Raw genomic sequence first — 23,992 nt, 5'->3', positions numbered from 1 at the left:
GCAATAAAAATGTATTTTTAAAAATTCTCGTTGGTTGGACAATTGATTAACAATCACTGGCTGCTGGGACATTGAGAGGTGGATGGTGATGTCTCATATGGTGACATCAGAGAAGGAGAATGGCAAAACAGCTTAGGTAGGACTTAGAGAAGAAAGGACAAGAGAAGGACCTCACGAATTGCTGATTAAGAATGGAAGGACTGGCAGACAGATTGAGCTCTTGAGGTCTGAGTGGCAGTGGGATCATTGAGTACCAGCTCCAAATGTGGCATTTGGTGAGCGCCAGACAATAGGGATGAGGTCACAAGATTGCCTAAGGAAGGGTAACTTGGTCCATGAAGGAAACAGAATAGATAAAATTTCTCATGATGATCAGAGAAATTCCTATATTTCCAGCCTGCATGAAACAGAGAAACCTAGTCTTTATATAATAGTTATTGTTGTTATAAATAATTGTTGTAGTGCTGTCAAATTATTATTATTATTGTTATTATTGCATAATCAGACCAATAAAAAAAAAGCATGAAAATCTAGCCCAAGTAAAGAGCATGGTTGGGATATAGTCAAGAATGGTTGGAAGAAAGTTGTGTTTCCAAGAAGAAGAGAAGTTAAGAAGAGATATGGAAACCTCGTCTTTTTTTTTAAATGCTTGAACAACCATAATAACAATTATTGTTATTGTTAATGAATTATTATATTGTTATTAAATCTATTATTCTATAATTAGGTATATTTTTTAAATCATAAAATCAGGCACAAGTGAAAACGATGGTAAGGAAACAGTCAAGTATGTTTGAAAGTAGGATGTATTCCTCAAGAAGGAGAAAAGTGACTTCAGGAAATGTCTGGAAGTGGAATACAGCATATACAATTTTGTACAGCTGCTAGGATTATAGTTAGGATATTAATGGACAGAATTTGGGTCTAGTATCAAGAAGATCTGAGTTCAAATCCTGCTGACTCAAAAACTTGCTATGTAACCTTGAGGCAAGTCTCTTAGCAAATGCTTCAGTACTTCATTTTTAAAAGAAGTATAAGAGCACCTACCTATCCAGGTTTTTGTGAGGAGAAAATGACATGTTTGCAAAGTGCTTAGCAAACCTTAAAGTGATAAAGAAAGGCTAACTGTTATTTTTAGCTGCCTGGAAAACAGTTTTCAAAGTAAAGGGCTATGCTTGGAGTCCAGACAGAAAAATCAGGGATTAAATATGTCCTTAGCACAGTGCCTTATACATAATGGGCTCTCAAAAACATTTACTAATTTTGTAATGCAATAGAAAGAACCCTAAACTGGAAGTTGGGAGCTCTACAACTTTTGAGAACAAGAACTTCCTTTTTGAATTTGTATGCCCAGCTCCCTAGGTGAACAAGAAGCATTTGATGAAGCCATACTAAATTGAACTGAATAGCTGCTGGGGCAGTCAGAGATAAAGTGCAGGTCCTAGAGTTGGGAAGACACATCTTCCTGAGTTCAAATCTGGCCTCAGACACTTACTAACTTTGAGAACCCAGACAAGTCACTTAACCCTGTTTGCCTCAGTTTCCTCATCTGTCAAATGAGCTGAGAAAGGAAATGCCAAAACACTCTAGTATCCTTGTCAAGAAAACCCCAAATGGGGTCATGAAGAGACAGATATGACCAAAACAACTCAACAACAACAAAAAGTTTTACTAGCTATGAGACTATGACTAAGTCATTTAAGTCTCTCTGAGACTCAGTCTCCTTATCTATAAAATGGGAATAAAGATATTTTTGAGTCAAGCACTTTGTCAAATGCAAAGCCTTCTATAAATGTCAACCATTGGCTTGTTGGCAAAGGGGACTGAGAGAAATAAATGTTGGATCATGATATAACATAGAGAAAGTAAAGAAGGAGAGTGACCCAGAGAATTAGGTCTTCTAGTTTGCTTGTCCTCACAAATAATTATGAAGTTTTATATGTTCAAAGATTTTCAAAGCAGCATTAGGCAGAATTGCAGAAAGCTGGAAACAACCTCAATGTCTCACAACTGGGAAATGTTTAAATAAATTGTGGTGCATTAATGTAATGGGATGCCATTAAGATTGACAAGTATTGAGGAAAACAAATTTGGAAAAACCTTTATGAAATAATGCAAAGCAAAAAAAGCAAAACCAGAAGAATGAATTACACACTGACTTATAACCACATAAAAGGAAAACTGAATAAGAATGAATGGACAAGGAATCCTGATGAAGACTTGGAGGAAGTGATTGAAAAATTGTGATGATACTTTGTGCACTGAAATTAATTTAAATGTAGATAGTTATAGAGATTTCTGGGTCATAGGAGTAACAAGATGGAAGACTAGACATTTTCTCTGATCCCTTCAACTTCCCCAAACTCTCCAAAACAGAAATGTTGTGCCAAAGATAAGGCAACTTCAGTTTTCTCTATGGTCTAGGATTCTCAGAATATAAGACAAATTTTAAGAATACAAAACATAAACTGAGGCTCATTGATCCTGAACTCACTCAGTACTCTTCTCCCAGCTGTCACAGTATTAATAGCAAGGCTGAACTAGCAGATCCAAGGACTGGGCACATAGGTTGGAGCTTGCAACAAAACCCAGCTCTATACCCATATTTACTCTTCCTCTTTCTTGTACTGTGGAGACTGGATCCAAGCTGCAGAAGTTTGCTTGGACAGCAACAGACAGAAATCACAGCAACCCTATAGGAGCAAAACTCTGCTATGGACCAGAGCCCTGTTCTGAACTACCACTACCAGGATTATAGCACCAGAGCAGCAGTTCTATTCATGTCAGGAAGAAAAACCACATAGTACTAGTATGGCAGCTCTTTGATCTGCCCAGAAGGACAGCACACCAAGACAAGACACCCAGCACTTGATGAGACAGAGGCCTCCTGTGGAATGGAAAGAGAACATGGAACCACAACATGTCAGCCCTGTGTGGTTCAAAAAAGAAATGAGAATTATGAGAGTAGAATTTATGGCCTGCACAGGGAAAAAAATAGGTAGAATAAAAAAAGCAATCTGCAATGGCAAACATCACCAATGAAACAAAAGAGAGAACAATGAATTGTAAACACAAGCACACAAAAGTTAAGAATGATCTAGAAGAAGAGAACCAAAAAAAAAATAACATTTTTTTAAATGGCTATTCCAAAACAAAGAGAACTTTGAAAGAGTTTTATTAGGAAAATTCAGAACTAAAGAAGTGGGGGGGAGAGAAAGAATTTGGAACTCAAAATAAGAAAAATTTTAAATAAAAAATTAAATATCAATTTGGCATTTGTGAAGAGAGGACTGGAAAGGAAAGAGGCTAGAAAGAGGGAAGCTAATGAGGAGGGTATTCTAATAATCTAGTTGAGAGATTAAAAGGATATGATATTGCACATTTAACCTAAAGTCTTTAAAATTCATAACGTTAATCACTATGGTCAATAGTGGTACAGTCTGAAAGTCACTAATAAGGAAGGTAGAAAATCCAAGTTTGGGTCGTAGGTCTGTCACTTACGAGTTAGGTAACTCGGGGCAAGCACATAACCTTTGTGGGTTTCTATTTCTTCAACCATAAAATAAAAGGATTGGATTTTTAGGAATTCCAAGGTCCCTTCCAACTTTACTTTCTGAATAGGTCATAAAAGAAGTTGTTCATGAAGTATAACCTGAGGGGCTAAAAAGCCTAATGGCCTAAAAATGTCATTTCTTACCTTACCCTTGAGGTCTGGTCTACAAGATGTCATCATTTAAAATGCAAGCATAATCACTATCACCCCAACATCAGAAAACAAGACCCTGAAGGAAGAGGACAGAAGATAGGTCTAGTAGCTGATGGACAAGAAACAAAACCTCACAGAGACCTGGAGTAAGTGCCACACAGATTGCCAGGAGGCATCAAAAAGAGGGTCTGTTAATTGAATAGCAAAGACAAAACACCTTTATATAATACTGCTCAGAAGTGCATTCTTTCAGGATCTCTGAGAATAGGTTATCTTTAGGCTTAAAAAAAAAGCCCAGAATAAGCTAGATATGGTGGTAGACACTTGTAGTCCCTGCTACTGGGGAGCCTGAAGTTGGGGAATTGCTTGAGTTAAGGAGTTCTGCATTATAGTAGGTCTAAAGCTGGCTGAGTATCCCCACTAAGATTGGTACCAGTATTGTGAACCTTAAAGAAAGCAGAAGACCCATTAGACTATCCAAAGAGGGCCAAACTGCCCTATGTCAGAAACAGAACAATCAAAGCTTCCATGATGACTAGCAGTGGGTCACGAGAGGGGCCACTAGACTTCAAGCCTGGGTAACATAGGGAGATCCAATTTCAAAAAGAAAGAAAAAAAATTAAAATATCATAAACCGCTCTTTTGAATCATTTTTTCCATTTACTCTTCCAATTAATCAGTTTCATCATTTCTACTCATTTCAGCTTGAAATATTTGGTATCCCTCTTCCATCTTAGATCTGGGCTCCACTGGATGTCAAGAACTTTGCATTTTTTTTGGTTTATGTTTTCCATGCTTCTTGAGGATAATAATCATAGCTTTGAGGATCTGGGTAATGTATTACATGCCACTAACAACAACAAGCAGTAAAAGAATGGAAAAGAACGAAAGCTTTGGCGAGCTTCAGTAAACAGACAGGACAACAGACCTTATTTTTGAGAGTTCAGATTTGATGTCAATATTTTAGTAGACAGAGAAGCTGAGTGGCAGAAGAGGGGTGAGAGAGGGCCTGCTAGTCTAGACTAGAGAAGTGCTGATTTCCAGAAACTGCTATTTGAGGGAGAAGAGGACTTTACAGGAAGGAATATGAAAGGGGAAGTGAGTAAAAATGAATACAGACAGGAGGAAGAAGGGAATAAACAAATACTGAGTAATAGAAACAGGGCACTATCAGCATATAGCATGCAAATTCTGGAAGGAATCAAAAGCAAAACCTCATCAAATATTTTATTTTTAGCCTAGACAATATAAATAAGGTTATAGTTACACATACACAACTCAGCATTTGTATGTTGTAGTTCATTTCCTCTGAGATTATCATATACCAAGGATAAAAATTATTCATTTGAGGAATGATAAAACCAAGATATAGAAGAAGCAAGGTGGTTTAGTGAATGTGGCATTGAATGTGGCTTCAGACACTTACTAGTTATGTGACCCTGGATGAGTCACTTAACCTCTCTCAGTCCCAGTTTACTCATCTGTAAAATAAAGGAAACAGTAGCATCCACCAAGATGATAGAGTAGTAGGAAGAAGTGTGATTCTCCTACTCCTTCTCCTCACACCAGAAAACTGCTCCAAACAGATGTAAAAACCATATCAGACTGAATCTCTATGGTGTAATTCAGGAAAAGGTAATGCAGGAAGTCATTTTTCCAGCCCAGATCCATGTCAACATCGTGATTCCCATTTTATAGCTGGAGAAACCAAAGCAGACAGAAGTTAAGTGATTTAATGCCCACAATCATATAGCTAGTAAGAATCTGAAGCCAGATTTGAATTCAGTTCTTTCCTGACTCCAAGCCCAATCCTCTATTTACTGTACCATCTACTTGTTTGGAGGAATATTAAAGCAATCTTCTTATTGACCACTGAGCAAGAAAAGCTGATGGCTCAGTGGATCTTTGAAAATGGAATGAGTTGAGCCCCTGTCTGTCTCTTTAAGGTATCATCATATAATTTGGGGATTCCTATAATGAGTGGCAGAAGGGTGGCCCTTCTCTACCACAGATGGCTTGTGTCCTATTTCCACATGGGAGCAAGAGCAAGGGGATTCAGCTAGGCAAGACTGAGCCTAGTCCAGCTCAATCAATTCTGCTTTGGGGTTGTTGTTGGTTTTTTTGCCCATTTTCCTGATCCTAAATAACCAAACACCTATAACATCCATCTTGATATGGAAGTATCTAGGTTTGGGAGCACCCTTGAAAGTTTAAGGGGTCCAGAGATCCTAGGTCTTTCCTCAATGTAGCCTACATTTAGAAGGAGTCACCGACAACTATTTTGGTTCTTTTCAGAGAAGATGGCCAACAGCCAGAAGAGCCCAAAGCCCCAGTTTGGCTTGCTAGAAGGCATGGATCCAAAGAAAGCTGTTTGGACACTGCAAGTGAGCACTTTTCAAATTCACAAAGCCATTTCCATATCCTTCTCAAGAGTGATGCCTATTCACCTAGGATAAGACAGAGAGACAAAGAAACACAGAACAGAAGATATAGCCAGACATCCAGGCTCAAGCTGACAAAGCTGAGCCCCATTGATCTTGTGGAAGTAGTCAGTTGGCTTGCCTTTATGGTGGAAAAGGGCCTTTCCTCTCAGGATGCCCCAGAAATTCATGATGCCATCCAGAGGAAGGAAGGAAGAAAAGTCAGGGGAGGCATCACTATAAATTCATCAGCTCTTCCTGCTCAGTGGCCAATAAGCTTTGTCGTCTCCAAAGCTTGCAAAATACTTTATTAGTGAACCATACACTGGTTGGCTGCAAGTAGACAGTAGATCTGTGAATGCCCTAATATACAGATATATTCAGAATGTATTTTTTAAAAATACAAAGAAAGTCAGGGGATTAGTAGTTCAAGAGATCTTGTGGGACTTGAGCTGTCTTGAAGGGAATCAAAAATCCTAAGAGGTGGAGGTCAGGAAGGAGAGAATGATCTGTTTCTGAGAAACCTCATTTGGACTGCCTTTCCAAAATGAACTGATTCATTCTTGTGACACTAGTTCACTAAAGATAACTTTGAAGGGGTGGAGCTTTGGAAGAACAAAGGAATCTTACATCAATAATTTTATAAGATCTTGGTTCAAAATATTTATGCAGTATTATAAATAATTTAAATTACACTTGTTAAAAATATATATGGCATGGAGGACACATTTTTTAAATTATTCTCATAATTTCCTTAATAATTCACTAATTTTTTATATTTAATAATAAGCAGTGGTGCCATCCTTTATAGGCAGTGTGGGAATCAGTCAACTTTCTCTTACCATCAAGTCTTTGGAAAGAGTGTTTAGTTCTCAAAGCCACAGGACTTGGGACCAGGCTTTATCCTCTGAATAGGGCATAGAAGTTGTTCATGAAGTGTGATCTGAGGGGTTAAAAAGCTTCGACTGCCCTTGAGGTCTAGTCTACAAGATATCATCTTTTAAAATGCGAGCATGATTACTAGCACCCCAACATCAGTTTTTGCAGCTCTGTGACAGAAAACAAGGCTCTAAAGGAATCGAACACAGGGTAAGTATAGTAGATGATGAAAAAGAGACAAAACCTCAGAGACCTGGAGTAAGTGCCACACAGAGTGCCAGGATGCTAGGATGAGGGAGGCATCAAAGAGAGGGTCTATCTACAGGAAATGAGTAATAGAAGACAAATCACTTTATATAATATTATTCAGAGGTATATTCTTTCAGGCTCTCTAGAGCAATAGGGCAACTTTAGGCTTTAGGAAACATTCAGGGTAAGCTAGATGTGGTGGCAGATCCTGTGGTCCCTGCTACTGGGGAGGCTGAAACTGGTGGATTGCCTTAAGTTAGGGAGTTCTGAACTACAATAAGGCTAAAGCTGACTGAATGTCTTCACTATGATTGGCACCAGTATGAAGAGGCCTAAGGTGCAGAGGATCCATTAGATCAGTGGTTCCCAAACTTTTTTGGCCTACCACCCCCTTTCCAGAAAAAATATTACTTAGCCTGGAAATTAATTTTTTTTATTTTAATAGCAATTAATAGGAAAGATAAATGCATCTTTGGCCATCACTGCTTTCCTGGATCGCTGCAGCACCCACCAGGGGGCGGTAGCACCCACTTTGGGAATCACTGCATTAGACTATCCAAGGAGGAACAAGAGGTCCTAGGTCAGAAATGGAGCAGGTCAAAGCTTCCACGCTGACTAGCAGTAGGTCATGAGAGGGGCCACTAGACTTTAAGCCTGGGTAACCTAGGAAGACCCAATTTCGAAAAAGAAAAAACATGGTTAATTGACTTATTTAGAGCTTGCTTATAATTTTCTTATGAGAATAGGCTAAAAGTTATTGTTAAATTAACCTGGTTGGTCACTTTCAGGGAGCTGACTAGGAATAGGATGCCTTAGTATAGGAGGTAGGTAGCTAGGTGACTCAGGAATAGAGGACGAGGTCTAGAATTGGGTTCAAATCTGACCTCAGACATTTACTGGCTTTGTGACCCTGTGTAAGTCACTTAACCCCTAGCCTTCATCATTCTGGTTTAGAGTTGTTATTAAAATAGAAAGTAAGGGTTTAGAAATAAAATAAAATAAAGTATAGGAAGATATGGTCGACTGCACAGATGGTGTTTTGTTGTTTTTTTTTTTGAGGGGTGTTAACACCTCAAATGAAGATCTAGATATTTAAAAAAAGGAGAGGGAGGAAAAATGGGCATGATTAGTAAATCTGACAGCTCTTTAATCTCTGCGGTGGGGAATCAAGCAGGGCATGCCCTAAAGCAAAAAGCTGAATGAGGCAAAGTTCATTTTTGAAGCAGGGTATATAGGCAATAAGAGGGCTGGTCTTGGACTTGAGGTTAGGAGACTTGTCTTCAAATCTTGACTCCAACATCTGCTATCCTTGTGACCATAAGCAAATGGTTTAATTTTCCCTAGCCCTAGTTTCCCAATTTGCAAGATGTAGACAAAAATATTTGCAACATGTACCTCATAGGGTTGTTGTGGAGAATATATATTAAAAATCTTGACAGGCTATGTAATGTGAATTGTTCTCATTCACACCCTCCCACTTCTATACCTTCTCTCTTGCCTCCAGTGATTTTATGCTTCCAACTCTTCTATAGGGAAGAAAGCAGTTTGATAGATTTATTTCTACTCTGGGCTTGGAGATTAATGTGTTATCCCTAGCTAGAATATTAGAAGATTACTGGTGGAGAGAAGATAATGTTTCATAAGAAGGAATGAATGCTAATAAGTGGATTGTCATGCCTCAGTAGAGGAGATATTTTTGGAGGGATAACCTTCCCATTGCCCTTCAAGTCATCCTACCTACAAAGTAGGTGATTGCCTACTCTGACTATGCATAAAGCTGACCTCGAAGGAGGAAATTGGGAGCATAGAAAGGTTAAGCAACTTGTTCAAGGTGCTTTAAAAGCAAATATGGGTTTATAACTCAATGCTTAGTGTCCATATATCCCATCCACAAACATAGGGCCATCTTTAGACTCAAATAACCCTAGAATTTCCAAGCTGTAAGGACCCTGAAGATCATTTAGTTTAAGTTGAAGATGAAGAAACTGAGGTTCAGAGATGGTAGATAGTCGTCATGCTCCAAACTGCTGGCAATCAAGATTTGAATCCAGGTCTTCTGATTCCTAGCCCAGAAATCTTTCTTCCTTATCATACGGCTTTCAACGTCAATGCAAGGACAATTCTCTCTTGGTACTACTCCCCTTCTATTACCAATTAGACTATCCTGGCTCACTCAACAGAAAGCTACTTGCCCAGAGAGAGTTTTCTAGTTGTTTAGAATAGATTAGAGTTTGGAGGCCCTTTCTGAGAAATAATACAGAGTGCCACTATTTTGTTGGTGTCCAGAATGATGCAGCTAGATACTATTGATTTAGCAAAGAAGGAGCTGGATGTAACTGAAATGTTATCTCTGTCTTCCAGTGTTGACTGGAGAAGTCAGGCTATTGTGGTAAACAAGCATGGTAGATAAAGAGAAAGTAAATGTTGAAAGGGTCCTCATTCAATGTTATCATTTCTATTCATGCTAAAAAACACATTCACACCAAAATACCAGGATACCCTCGCCATACAGCCTACTATTGCTTACTCACATGCATACATTATCTATTTTGCTTGTTGGGTTTTTTCCCTGAACTAACAGGTGCTGGCATTTGTCCATCCCGACACTTGCCTAAAATAAATTTTCATTTCCAAAGAAAGAATAACTTAAAGCAAGAGAAAAGCAATATGAAAATGGTTATTCTAGGACAGAAAAATTCTTGGGTTATATTTATAGGAAATAAGAGCCTGCCTACACCATTCACTTCTATACTTCAGCTATATTCATTGTGAATGTTTATTAAGCCATTTTGCTGCTGGCAACTCCTCCAAATTTAATCTCTAATATGGCATATGAAAACATCTGTAGCTTTTATTTATGTCTAATTTGATAGATATTAACCAGATTGGAAAATACTTGACCTGACATTTCCTCTAATACAGTAAGATCTGATTCATTTGGAGATCTGGTTAGATGTTATAATGTAAAGAACACTAGATTTGGAGTCAGAGAGCCTGAGTTCCAATTCCTCATGTAGGAATGTTTCACTTACCTAGAAAGTTAACTTATGGGGAACATTGTTCTCTGATAATGACAGATAAATAAGATTTTTCTATATACTAAGGTACACATTTCAGGAAAGGATTAACAATATTTTTTAAAACATGAGTGAAAGACTATCCCAAAAGATTCCTGTCATAAGTTATGTATATATGTGTGACCCTCATTTGTGAAATGGTTCGCTTCATTTTAGTGTGTCCAGATAATTCCAACTGCCAAGGATTCTTATACAAAATCCTTCCAGTCGGGCACTCTAGGAACGTCAGATTCACTGCTCCTTGTTGCCTTATTTCTCAAAGATGAAACACATTTTTACTGATGTGAAACAGATGCATCAGACCTAAAGCGACAGACAAAAATGCCATTGGTAAACAGGCATCAGAAAGTTTGCTTTGGACAGATTACAAAGGGCATGAGAAAGAAATCATCTGTTATTCATTTGTTCTTTGCTTATTAATTTATCTCTACTATGCAAAGTGATTTTACAGATAGAGCTCTGAACTTGGAGTCTATAATTGAACTTATCTGAGATGCTAAAAAGCACTGTAATCCTGGGCAAGTCACTTAAGTCCCTGTGCCTCAGTTTCTTCATCTGAAAATGAGAATTAAAAAAAGCACTTTTCTCCCAGGTTGTTGTAAGAATCAAATGGGATAACATATGCAATCAGTTGTTCTGTCATTTTTCAATCATGTCTGATTCTTAGTGATCCCACTGAGGGTTTTCTCAGAAGAGAAAGAGGAGTGGTCTGCCATTTCCTTCTCTAGCTCATTTTACAGATGAAGAAACAAAAGCAAACAGGATTAAGTGACTTGCCCAGGGTCAGACAATTAGTAAGTATCTAAGGCCAAATTTGAACTAAGGAAGTTTGCCTAACTTTAAGCCCTGCACTCTATCCACTGAGCCATCTAGCTGCTATGGAGAGTACTACATAATTGTTGGTTATTATAGTGATTATTAAATGCTAACAGTTTTCTGGAAGTTTGGACTCCTTGTTTTACAGGTTTGTTTGATTACTTGTTTCTGTTATTTTTATTGAGTTTGTGATAAAAAAAAAATGTTTGGTCTGTTTTAAGACCATTCTTCCATTCATCTTAAGTAGCACCTCTCTCTTTTTTTAAATTTTAATTAATTAATTAAGAACATTTTCCCATGGTTACAGGATTCACAATCTTTCCCTCCCCTCCTCCCACCCACCCACCCCCGCATAGCTGATACACAATTCCACTGGGTTTTACATGTGTCGCTGATCAAGACCTATTTCTATATTATTGATATTTGTATTAGAGTGATTGCATATCCCCATCAACCCATGTTTTCAAGTAGTTGTTTTTCTTCTATGCTTCTACTCCCACAGTTCTTTCTCTGGATGAGGAGCACCTCTATTTCAACTTTTACAAACCTTCCTGATTTAGGAAGAATTTATTTTCCAAAAGACAATGACAATGTGATCACTTGCTTTGAAACTTCCCTATCACACTCTCACCAGCCCCACTGGAAGGCATTCAGGGGTGGGTTCTATTCAGATACAGTCTCTAAAATGGACTGTATAAGACTTAATCATTCACATGCATCACTTTGCCAGTTTTACAAGCTACACAAATAGATAGCCACAGCCACGCTAAATACTCAGCCATCCGGGTACAATTACTAAGTACCACAAACAGTGACTCAGCTGCCATATTCATTTTTATCAGGTATAGACATGGACAGACACTACTTTACCAATTGCTTAGTTTTGCCAGGAGCCTAGATGGGCATTTGAACCAGATTTCACAGTCATGATCTCATTGCATACTTTTGGGCATCAGCAAACAGTGTTGTAATGGTTGTAGCCCAGGGCTGCTCTGGTTTTTAACTTTTTTTCATCTTTTGCTCAATATAATTTAATACTATCTTTTCTGAATTTCCTAGATGTTAAACAAAAACAAAAATCTTCCATTTTGATAAGTTATCTTCAGGACAACTTTATGCGGGTCCTAAAATCAGAGCTGTTTTACTAGGATAGTTGCCTTGGGAACCATGATTTGGTGTTTGGACCAGAACACAGGAGGCAATAAATCAAAGAGGCCATAGCCAAGGGGCATGGAAGTAGGGGGCAATGACAGCTGATATTAAAAGAGACCTGAGGTGTTCATACATATAGTCTATAAAATTCATCCCTACAAATAAGATCGATCCAGACTACTTGATAATAATACCCCCCTCCCATCTAACTAATATATTCTTCAATCTTTATATCATCCTTTTGTGAAAACGGTAGCTTCTTCTTTTTACCAGGTTTCATCTGTATAAAAAAAGAGAATTGCCAGGGAGAAGAAGGGGGAATGAATATGGATATTTTAGCTTTGCAGTTCCCTAAGACTTGTTCTCCCAAAGAGTCCCCAGCTATTATCATGTCAGGTTTTAGTTTCTGGAGGGCCTGTAATTTCTTCTATCTCTACCAACTTAGAGAGCTACTTCAGGCTCAGAGGGATCATAATTTCCCATAGTCATATAACTAGTTAATGGTTAGGGACAACAGAAAACTTGCTGAATTTGGAATTTAAAAAAAACAGCCCAAATCCTATCTCTACAAACTTATAGCCTGTCTGAATTTGGGCAAGTTATCACCTCTCTGGGCCTCAATTTCCCCATTTGAAAAATGAAGAGGTTGATCCACATGGCCTCTAAGTCCCTTCTACCACTAGTTCCATCATTCAATCATTTCAGTCATATCTGACTCTTTATGAACCCATTTGGGGTTTCCTTGGCAAAGACCCTGGAGTGGTTTTGCCATTTCCTTCACCAACTCACTTGACAGATGAGGAAACTGAGGCAAATAGGATGAAGTGATTTGCCCCGGGTTACAAAGCTAGTAAGTGTCTGAGGCCATATTTGAACTTAGATCTTCCTGACTCTGGGTCTAGCATTCTATCCACTGTGCCACCTAGATGCCTCTAGTTTTCTCCTCCTTCTTAATTCTAAATCTATCATCGAATAAATCCTAGTCTAAATTCTGCTCTTTTCAAATAGCTGCTCTTCTCCCCTATGCTCCATAAACCTGCAGTTTGCCTCTGACTTGCTCATTGAGTTGTGTGCTTCTGGCTTTGAGTCAGACCCCTGGCCCATTCCTGGGTATTGCTTTCTTGCCCATCTTCCTTTTCATGCTATTCTAGTATCTGTCTGCCTGCCATGATCTCAGAATTCTACCAAGCTTTCAAGCCCCAGGTGAAAGGTCACCTTCCTTGATTCATGCCAGCCTGAAATGATGACTCCCAAATTCTGACATCATTGCCTTTTGATCATTTCTTCTACTGTTGTATTGAACTTTAGGTGAATAGTTTGTGGTTATTCAACTTTTCCCTTATTTATTTAGAGGTTGTCTCACTAATTAGAGGGTAAGCATTGGAAGAAAAGGAATAGTCTACCTCTTTGCATTCCCTTCCCCATCTATCACAGTTTCTTTTATAGTGCATATTCAAAAATATTTCTTGATTAAAGATTGACAAGAAAAATATCCAAATCAAGCTCTATGCCTTGATTTCCATGAATTGTTGTTTTACCACAAAATAGAATAAGACAAACAGGTTCACAATATCTTTCCAATTAATCTCTATCCACAGCCCATCATTTCTAGCTTCCCTTGACCACCCATATTAATCACAGATTGTCCCCTCCCTATAAGCTGCCCAGCCATTTTCAGGTCTAGCATAAGGTAGCAAGTAACCTAAAGTGTCCAACTACACCTAAATCAGTTTGACGACCTTATTGTCTATTCAATAGAAAAAAGACAAATTATGCTCAATGACAGATGCTCTCATTTGCCGCCTTAGATGTATAAAGGATGTCACAAAATCCATCACTTACTATTTGATTCCATTTATATTTGAAGTCAGGAAGATTTCTTGTTTCCTGTCCCATCACAAATGGCAAAGAAGACCCACTATCTTTATTTGTAAAATGAAAAGTGTTAGCATTAGAATAACTTTGCCTCAAACTCAACATCAGATTTGTTGGTTTGAAGTATCTGTCATAAACTTATTTCTATGATTATTATTACATTCTTGGTTTATTTTCACAAAGATGTGCTAATTCTAGGATTTGAGATGCTTAGACTATATGTCTTCTAAAGTCCCTCTTAGCTGTAACTCTTTATGATTCTAAAGTATTACATAAATAAATGCTGAAAACAAATTTTTTATTAAAAGCCAACTGAAGAAATTCTCTGGACACATTAGTTGATATTTTCTTAAGCAAGTTAATATTTTTCTTTTCTTATGCTTTTAAAAGGGAAAATATCAGATACGAAGTAAGTAGACAGAGATTCAGATTAGAACTCTGCCATCATTACCTATGTAACCCTGGGCAAATGGGTTTGGTGGAACTGGAGATATACTAAAGACCCTTCCATCTTCTCCCACTACCCTCCCCCAACTGCCATTAGAAAGCTCAATCTTCATTTCTGGTTATCATATGAAAATTTGGAAGTGGAAAAGGTTATAATCATTGATGAGGAACTTGCAATGGTTAAAAAAAAAAAACAAGGAAAGAAACACTTACATGCCATTCAATCATAAGCCCAAGAAATCATCATGTGATGTCACTAATCCTCTTAGAAATGAAAGAGGAATAACAACCATAAGCAAGACATTAATTTCCTCACCAAAACACGAAGAAATTGGACTATAACAGGGATTCTTAACCTTTTTTTATATCATGGATCCCTTTGGCTACCTGGAGACAACTACAAATCCCTTCTCAGAATAATGTTTTTAAGTACATAGGATAAAATACCTAGAGTTATGAAGGGAACCAATTTTATTTGAATATCATTATCAAAATTTTTAAAACAAGTTCACACACCTCAGTTTAAAAATCCCTGGTTTAGAATAATGACTTCTGAGGTGCTTTCCATGTCTAAGGCTATTATGATGCTATGAATAAAGTTGTTCTTGCCCTCCCTTTCTAATTTAGATTTTGGGTTTTTTTCTGCTTAGTGCTCAACAGTTTATTCCATACTAATTTTAGTAATCTTCTTTTACTTCATAGGTAGCCTTTGATCCTTTGTTTGATTTTATATCCTTTGGCCCCTCTTACCTTCCTCTCTGTGAAATCTATTCTTCATCTAGAAGAAGATAACTAATAATCATTTTCTTTTTCCTTTATTTGTACATTAGTCCTCAGGCCATTTCCCCCTCTTATCCATCTGGATATCTATTGCCAAGATTGAACTCTCTCCTACTGAAGGAAGATCTCCTTGGCTGAAACAGCCATGTCCTTGAATTCCTCCTCCAGCAGTTTTCTAGAGCAATTCTTCATCTTGTCAGCCTTCTGTTCACTGATGTAGGACTAATCTCCTTTTCTGACTATATCACTAAAAAGATCATGTAACAAAACAATGATATACCTACCATAATAATGAAATCAGGAACTTCCAAAATAAAGAAGAGAGGCTCAGAAGGGATACCAATATAACTTTGTAGAAAATTTAGAGAATAAAAATGATAAATGCAAAGAAAAAAGAAACAACAGCTATTGAAATTTCTAATCCACAATTATCATTGTTATCAGTACTTCAGTATTATCTCTCTAGAACTTTACTAAATAATATTTCTAAGGGACTTTACCTTTTTTTCCCTAGTTAGTTCTCTCAAGCATATCCTACAGTAATTACAGAATTCTGATAACAAAGTTTATTTAGAAACATTTTAGAGACTAAGAAACTGAAATCCATATATGTATCTAAGAAGTTAACAGCAATCATTTACTTGAGGCAAGTCTGTGGTTTAAAATTCTTCTTTTTCTGTCTTTTCTGTCTGCTTTGGTCTAGACAGGCACTAAAGATAAAGTGGACTGTGAATGTGACCTATGGGCAATCAGGATATGTCAGTCAGGAAAATTCCCCTCAAGATAGAATATGCCAGCAGCAGAAACATATGTGTGAAACAAAAATGAGAAAATAAAAGTAAAAATTTTGGAAACATTTTGGACTCACAGATGAGTGTGCTATTTTTATTCCCTACCAAAAAAAATAGTCTGGGATATAGTCACACACCCCTGCCTAGGTAGAACTTTGAGCTAGAGTTAATTAAGAACTATTTTCTTAGTTGGAAGGTCATAACTAATTGCATTAATCTCAAGCTGTGAAAGATCTCTTCATTTCCTAGACTATAGGAGTGAGAATATCATTACTAGTCCAAAAGGATGATGGCAACAGTTCTGTGCTTGAAACTTCAGTTGAGCAGCTGAGATGTCTATGAAGGAAATGCTCTGGAAAATTCAAAGCAGAAAAGTGACATTAAGTTGGATCATGAATCTTGGTGGTTGGAGGAAACTGCTGATTTTAATCCCAAGAGGGGAAAACAGGAATCTGATTCCACTTACATCTATCTACAACCCAAGCCATCACATGGTTTAGCATAATGCAGCATAATTTACAGGATCTACGCCAAATGGGCAGGACTTCTAATGGCTGCTACCTCTACCTCCTTCCAATTTACCTTTTAGTGATCTCACGTTATCTTTCAAGGTAAATCACAAAAGCAGTTGGTGGCTAGACTTCTCCTCCTTAAGATTTCTGCATGACGTTCAGACATCCTTTTTGCCCCAAGTTTGAGGGAACAGACTAGTCACATGGAAAACTGTTTCACTTTCATATAGAGGGAAACTTTTTTTTTTCTACGCCTGTACAAATTCAAGTGACTTCTTTTCCTCTTTTGTATTTTTAACCACTCAAACCAAATGACTGACCAATCCTTTATATAGGTTTTTAGGAAGTACCATCTATTGCAAAAACAATAAGACAAAATGAACAAAAAATCATTTGGGTATTAAAAGTAAGTCATTATCAGTAAAATGATTGGATTAGACCAGATAATTGTTGAGATACCTTCCAACCTTAAAACTCAGGCTAGAATAATTGAGATATGATTTGTTTTTAAAGAGAGTGATGTTTCTATATACTCTGAAGAGACAAAGGGCCCAAAAATTAATGCCTGAGAAAGATGACTCAATTAGTAATATGGGCAACAAGGAGGGCAAACTAGACTTACAATTTTAGGTGGGAAGTGTAAGAAACTGGAGTTTATAGAGGAACTATAGGCAAAAAAGAGAAAAGTTTAACATGAAAGACTGGGTAGCATGGCAGAGAAGAACCCCGAGACTGTGTGTCAAGAAAAAAGAATTCTGTTCAGGAAAAACATGAGCAAAATTCAGATGAGACAACCAAGCCACGTTTCAAGTGACTTCAAAGAGAAAACTTTCAACCTGGGGCCTACCAGAAAAGACCTATGATTTACTTAATTTGCTTATGGTTTATACCCTGAAATTCCCCTGTATTGTGGTTAAAATAATTTGTCTGCTCTAAAGGGCTGATCAGGATGTATGTGGAGAAGGTCAGGGTACAAGAAAGGGTAACAAAATATATATATATATATATATATATATATGGGAAAGGCCATAGACCCTGGGACATAAGTTCTCTGTAAGCCTGGGGAGAAATTTATCTATTTAATTCCAGTGGTTGACCTTCCATTCTACCTCATTTATATTATGAGTTGGGCATACCCTTGACTTTGCCATCACTCCCAAGTGTTCCACTTTCATGTTCACAAACTCCCAAATTCCTTTTTTTGATCATGTTTTATTATTTCACCTTTCTATATTCTTTTTGACTCCTAACCCTATTCTAACCCTATTTTTTATCCTCAAGATGACCTCTATTCCTTCCATTCCTCTATTCTTTTTCAGAACTGTACTGGCCACTGTCTCTTGCCTTGCTTATCTTGATAAACCATCTGGATTCTACAAATCCTCTGCTCTAAAGTTCTTTGCTGTCTTTTGTATCACTGATAAGCTATTGCTAACTATCAGCCTTAGATTGCCTTCACTTGGTACCTATTTATATGCTACTGAATGGAACTGAAGGACACATCATGAAACTACAAACTGAATATAATAAAAATTTATGTCATCTAATTCCAACTGGCTCCTCACTGCAGCAAAGCAATAATTTAACCCTTCTTCAGTTAATTTGCTGACTTACTCTACACAGTAGCTGTTCCAAAACATTTTGTTTCTCCTTAAGCCTCCCATGGAATTCACCCATTTTTTTCTACTGAAGATCTCTCCTCAAGTTTCACCATAAGCCTCTTCTTCCTCTCATCTTCCATCACTCAAAGAAATTCTGCCCCTATTTCCTTCTTCACCTCATCTCTTTTTTTTTTTTTCAAACCCTCACCTTCCGTCTTGGGGTCAATACTGTGTATTGGCTCCAAGGCAGAAGAGTGGTAAGGGTAGGCAATGGGGGTCAAGTGACTTGCCCAGGGTCACACAGCTGGGAAGTGTCTGAGGTCAGATTTGAACCCAGGACCTCCCATCTCTAGGCCTGGCTCTCAATCCACTGAGCTACCCAGCTGCCCCCTTCATGCTCATCTCTTAAAAAGAGAGAGTCCTTTTCTTTCCCAAAGCTCTCCTCCCTTCTCCAGCACATTGTTGCCACCAATGTTGTCACTTTCTCTCTTATTTTCAATCTTTCCCTCTTAGCTTCTTCCTTCATGTCTACAAACATGACCATGTCTCCACTATTCTTTAAAAAATCTTCATTTGAACCTAACCTCCATGCTAACTACCATTCTTTGACTCTCAATCCTTTTGCAGCTTAGCTCCACACAAAAATCTCCTATACACAGTTCCTCCCCTTCCTCTCCTGTCACTTCTAATCCTTCTATAAGCTGGTTTCTGACTTTTATCATTCATCTGAAACTTCTTTCAACAAAGTAATTAGTGATTTCTTAATTCTGGAATCTAATAGCCTTTTCTCAACTTTTATTTTATTTAATTTCACTGCAGTCTTTGGTACTTCTGATCAGCAGGTCCTTCTAGATATTTCCTCTGCTCTTTGTGACACTGTTCTCTCCTGGTCTGATCTTACTTATTTGACTACTCCTTCTCAGTCTCCTTTGCTGTATTTTCATCCATGCCATGCCCATTAACTATGGATGGGTACATGGAGGGGTGAGTGGGAAATCTCCCAAAATTTTGTCCTTTTCCCTCTATAGATTTCACTTGGTGATATCATTGACTAACATGTATTCAATTATCACCTAAGAAAATGATTCCTCAGAGCTATATTTCAGCCCTACTTTCTCTCCTTAGCCAATTTCTCCTATCACCAACTGTCTTTTGGACATCTCCAATTGGGTGTCTTGTAGGCATCTCACACCAGCTATGTCCAAAACCGAGGTTATTCTCTTTCTCCAAAGCTTTCCCCTCTTCCAAACTTCCTTATTATTGCCCAGGATACCACCATTCTCCTGGTCACCCAGGCTCACAAACTTGGTGTCATCCTTAACTCTTCTTTCTCATTCAATTCACATATCCCATACATTGCCGAATTTTGTCATTTCTACCTTTGCAACAACTCTTGTATGTGCCTCTTTTTCTTATATAGTCACAATCCTAGTTCAGGCCCTCATCACCTCTTGCCAGGATTATTACAGTAGCGTTACAAATGGTCTCCTGGCTTCAACTCTTTCTTCACTCTAATCCGTCTTCCGCTTAGCTGCCAAAAGTGATTTTTTATAAAATAAAGATCTGATCATTACACACACACACACACACAAACACACACACACACACACAAACACACACACACACACACACACACACACACACACTCCCACTCAGTAAACTCCAGTGGCTCCTTATTACCTCCAGGATCAAATAAAAAGTCTTTTCTTCATCATGTAATGCTCCTCATAACCTGACCCCTTCCTGCCTTTCCAGTTTTCTTACATATAGCTCCTTTCTCAGACTCTACACACTCTTTGATTCAGCTGCAATGGCCTTCTTCTTGTTCTCTGTATACAATATTCTACATTCTACATTGACTGTCCCTTATGCTTAGAATGTTCTGCCTTCTCTCACCTCTGTCTTCTACACCTCAGCTTCCCTGGCTTCATTCAGATAAAAATCTGCCTTCTGCAGGAAGTCTTTCTGAGTTTCTTCAACTATCAGTGCTTTTCCCTTCCATATTAACTTTTTATCTACTCTCTATCGATTTATCTATCTGTCTGTCCATCTAGTTATCCATTTGTCTCTCTATCAATTCATCTATCCATCCATCTATATCATCTATCCATCTATTTATCATCTAGTTAGTTAGATGCATATATATGTGTATATATGGATATACATATATGTTGTCTTTTCCCATTAAAATATGAGATTCTTAAGGGTAGGGATTCTATTTTTGCCTTACCTCCCCCAGGGCTCAGCTTCATCCCTAATACATAGAAAGCAAACTTCATAAGGGACTAGTGATCCACATTATATCATAACACCAGAATACACCTTAAAATTTTGTCTAAGAGTAACTTTCCTCCTTTGTTTCTATGGTGACATACATTTTCATTATAGGCCTGCAAGTTAAACAAACAAATTTGAAAAGACTCTCCTTTATACTGAATGAATGTAAAATGAACAGATGTCCTTTAGAGTTGGGTCTGCTCTTTTCATGGGACCTCCTATGATGAAAGGATGCTTAAATGATATTTATGTCAATGCCTCTTCCCTTCTCTAATCTTGGCTTCCTAGTTTAATGCTTATTCACCAAAGAGAATTTTGGTTTACTGCTTTTGGTATTAATGCTATTAACTGCTTTACATTATTGAACTTCTTTAAAACACTCCAAGGTGTGGTTTGTCTAAAAGATACCAAAATAAAGATCTTTAAGGCTGTCCTATAGGGAATTAGCTTATCTATGGTTTTATATCTTTAGATTGATTATTGCAACAATACAAGTTCTATTTTTATTTTTAATTCTTTTCTTGGTCAGCCTCCCAGAAAATGATTTAAAGCAACTCCACCAATCAATCACATAACTTTTGGCTGAATTTCAGAAGTGAAAGATATTAATTCTTTTTTGCATTACATTTGTTTTCCTTTGATATTGAGAGTTGCTTTGGAATTCTAAGGGGCTCAGAATAAGTTGCATTTCACAGAAATATGTATCTGTTCAATCTTTAGTGGGAAACAATAAGGGAAAGGGGAAATTCTCTGAGTCTCTGATACCTTATAGTTTGTATAGATAATCAGGAGTAGATTGTGCAAAGAAGCAGAATATCATAGATTATTCAAATTGGAATATAATCTTCAAACCATTTTAAAAACAGATTACTCCAACAAATATTTTGCCAGATTTATCAATAAGAAATAAAATCAAGTAAAGTTTGATTCTCTTTCTGTCCCTTTCCCAGTCCTGTTTAGGATCCAATGGAAGTGTTAAAGAGTAATTTAGCTTCCCAAAAAAAGCAGATAAAAGGAGGATAGGCAACATGCCTGGACTCTCAAAATGGAAGAGTAAAAGAAAATGAATAAAGAGTATGAAGAGTCAGATTTTGATAGTTTGAACTACTTGGGGGAAGACTAATCTGAATGAATGACTGAAAAGTCTGAATTATAAAATATTTCCAAATGAATATAATTTCATAACTTTAAAATATATGCAATAACTGGAGACAAGCTAAAAATGGGAGGGAGGAGTGGGTGGAGGGAGAAATAAATAAACAACTATGAATCCTTTGTAGTTAGTTATCAATTGTTTGTATTTTATTTTTGAATGTAAAAGAATTTGTGAACCCAAAGTGCTTGAAAACAATTCTTTTATGTATTTACTTTAAATAATCTGATTGCAATAATATACATCTGATTTGTTAGCTTAACCTGACCCTTTTTTTTCAAACAGAACAGAGTTAAACTTCAGGTCAACACCTAATCCAATGATTACAAATTTTAAATCAGTAGTATCTGAAATAATATTTCTAAATTATTTTTATTATATTTTTTATTATATTTCTAAATCAAAGTTCATTATATTTTTTGACAAAATCTTACTGATTCATTCCCAACTTCCCAGTTAGTATTGCTGGCACCATTCTTTTCCCAAAATCATAAATGAAATTATTTTTTACTTCTCTCCTTTAGTACTCACATACAGCCTAACGTCAAGTCTTATAATTTCTTTGATCCTGCTGCCTCTCTATTATTATACCACCATCCTGGTCCATGTACTAATCATTAATCAATCAATCAGCAAACATTTATCAAGTACTTACCACATGCCCAGCACTGTTAATCATCTCAAATCCACACAGATATACAGCCAACTGCTCATACTTTGGCCATCCTACCTCCAATCTCCCCAACAATCCTTCCCAATCTTTATCACTGACTATAATCTTAAAATAGTAACCAGAATCATCTTGCTCTAGTATCTATGACTTATATTTTCCCTCATTAGAAGTTCAAAGTTCCCATTACCTGAGTAGAATCAAACTTGTCTCCCTGTGGGTTGGGGCAGTATTTTATCTCTGTCAGACTCAAAATGCCCTCCCTTATCTTTTCTTTTTGGTCTATACTTGTATTTTTTAACTTCTGACTATCTTCCATGATGGCCTTTGGCCATGTCATGTGCCTCCTTTATTCTCTTCATATAATTTACCATTTTTCTTTAAATATAATTAAAAGAGAAGAAAAAGACTTTCAGAGCACCTGATCATATTATTTTAATTTTTTAAGGACTTTCATGTGGAAAAGGAATTGAACTTTTTCTTTCTTATAAGCTTCTTGAGGACAAATATTGTTTTATTTCTATCTGTATCCCCAGTCTCTGGCTTGTAATAGGAGCCTAATAAAGACATGCTGATAGATTAATTGCACCCTTAGTTCTCTTCTGTTTTAAGACTCATAACCAATTTGACAAAATCAGAGGCATACTTAATAGGACTCACAATGACCACTTCTTGGAGACATTTAAAGAAGTAGGGAGGAAGCCTCTTACAACTGGAGAGGCTTCAATCATTGACCTTGACCTTCTAATTTCAGGTTAAGAGTTAAATGAAGGATCTATTATCTTTAATTGATTCAAGTCTATTATCTCTTACAAGGCAGAAGAAAAACCCATCTTTTCTCTAAATGCCATTTCAGATGCTAAGAGAATGAGAATTTATGATGACATTGATGTTGATATGTTGCAAAACTATCAAGAGTAAAGTCTGGCAAACATCATCTACTAGACTGTAAAGGAGTCCACCACCACTAAGAAGAGAGCAAGAATGACAGCTATGGACAATGCTAGCAAGAATGCTTCTGAGTTGATTAATAAGTTTGACTTTGACATTTATTTATACTCTTTAAACTGTCATCCCAAAGGAGTTCATTGAAATCATCTCTGGTGCTACAACTCTGAACTAATGGATCAGTTCAAAGTTTTAATCAGATTCAAGAGGTAAAGACATGAAATGAAGCAACCTAATTAGTTTAGTCTACTTTTGTCTGTCAGAAGAACATTTGGCAAAATATTTATGAATTATCTTATAATAAACAGATTACATGAAAACTAAAATATTTTAAATTTGAAAAAAATTTAAGACTCACAACCAACTGCCTTTTTCTTTTTCCATTTGAGTATGATCAGCTCTTAATGCTCATACCTTTACTCCTGATAAACTAAGTTTTTTATCATCCTTTTCACCTAGTATTATCCTGGCACCTAAAAGAGGCACTATAAAGCTAGAGAGGCTATTAAAGGTAATCTTTACATTTTAGAAATAAAGCAACTGAGGTTCAGAGAGTGAAGGCAAGGCACCCAAAGTTATGTAGGTAATTAGAAGCAGAGAAAGAATCTGAATCCAAGCTTTCTAACTCCAAACCCCGTG

The 23,992-nt window shown here is 37.1% G+C and overlaps 1 pseudogene; it reads left to right on the top strand.

The window, feature by feature from the left end:
* The first annotated feature begins 6,006 nt into the window (after positions 1-6,006).
* On the top strand, positions 6,007-23,528 carry LOC123241276 (annotated as a pseudogene).
* The last annotated feature ends 464 nt before the right edge of the window (positions 23,529-23,992 follow it).

The sequence above is a fragment of the Gracilinanus agilis genome, chromosome 3, assembly GCF_016433145.1.
Source record: "Gracilinanus agilis isolate LMUSP501 chromosome 3, AgileGrace, whole genome shotgun sequence".
Taxonomy (NCBI): domain Eukaryota; kingdom Metazoa; phylum Chordata; class Mammalia; order Didelphimorphia; family Didelphidae; genus Gracilinanus; species Gracilinanus agilis.
Note: the sequence above shows the minus strand (reverse complement) of the source record. Positions and strands in the feature narration are given on the sequence as shown.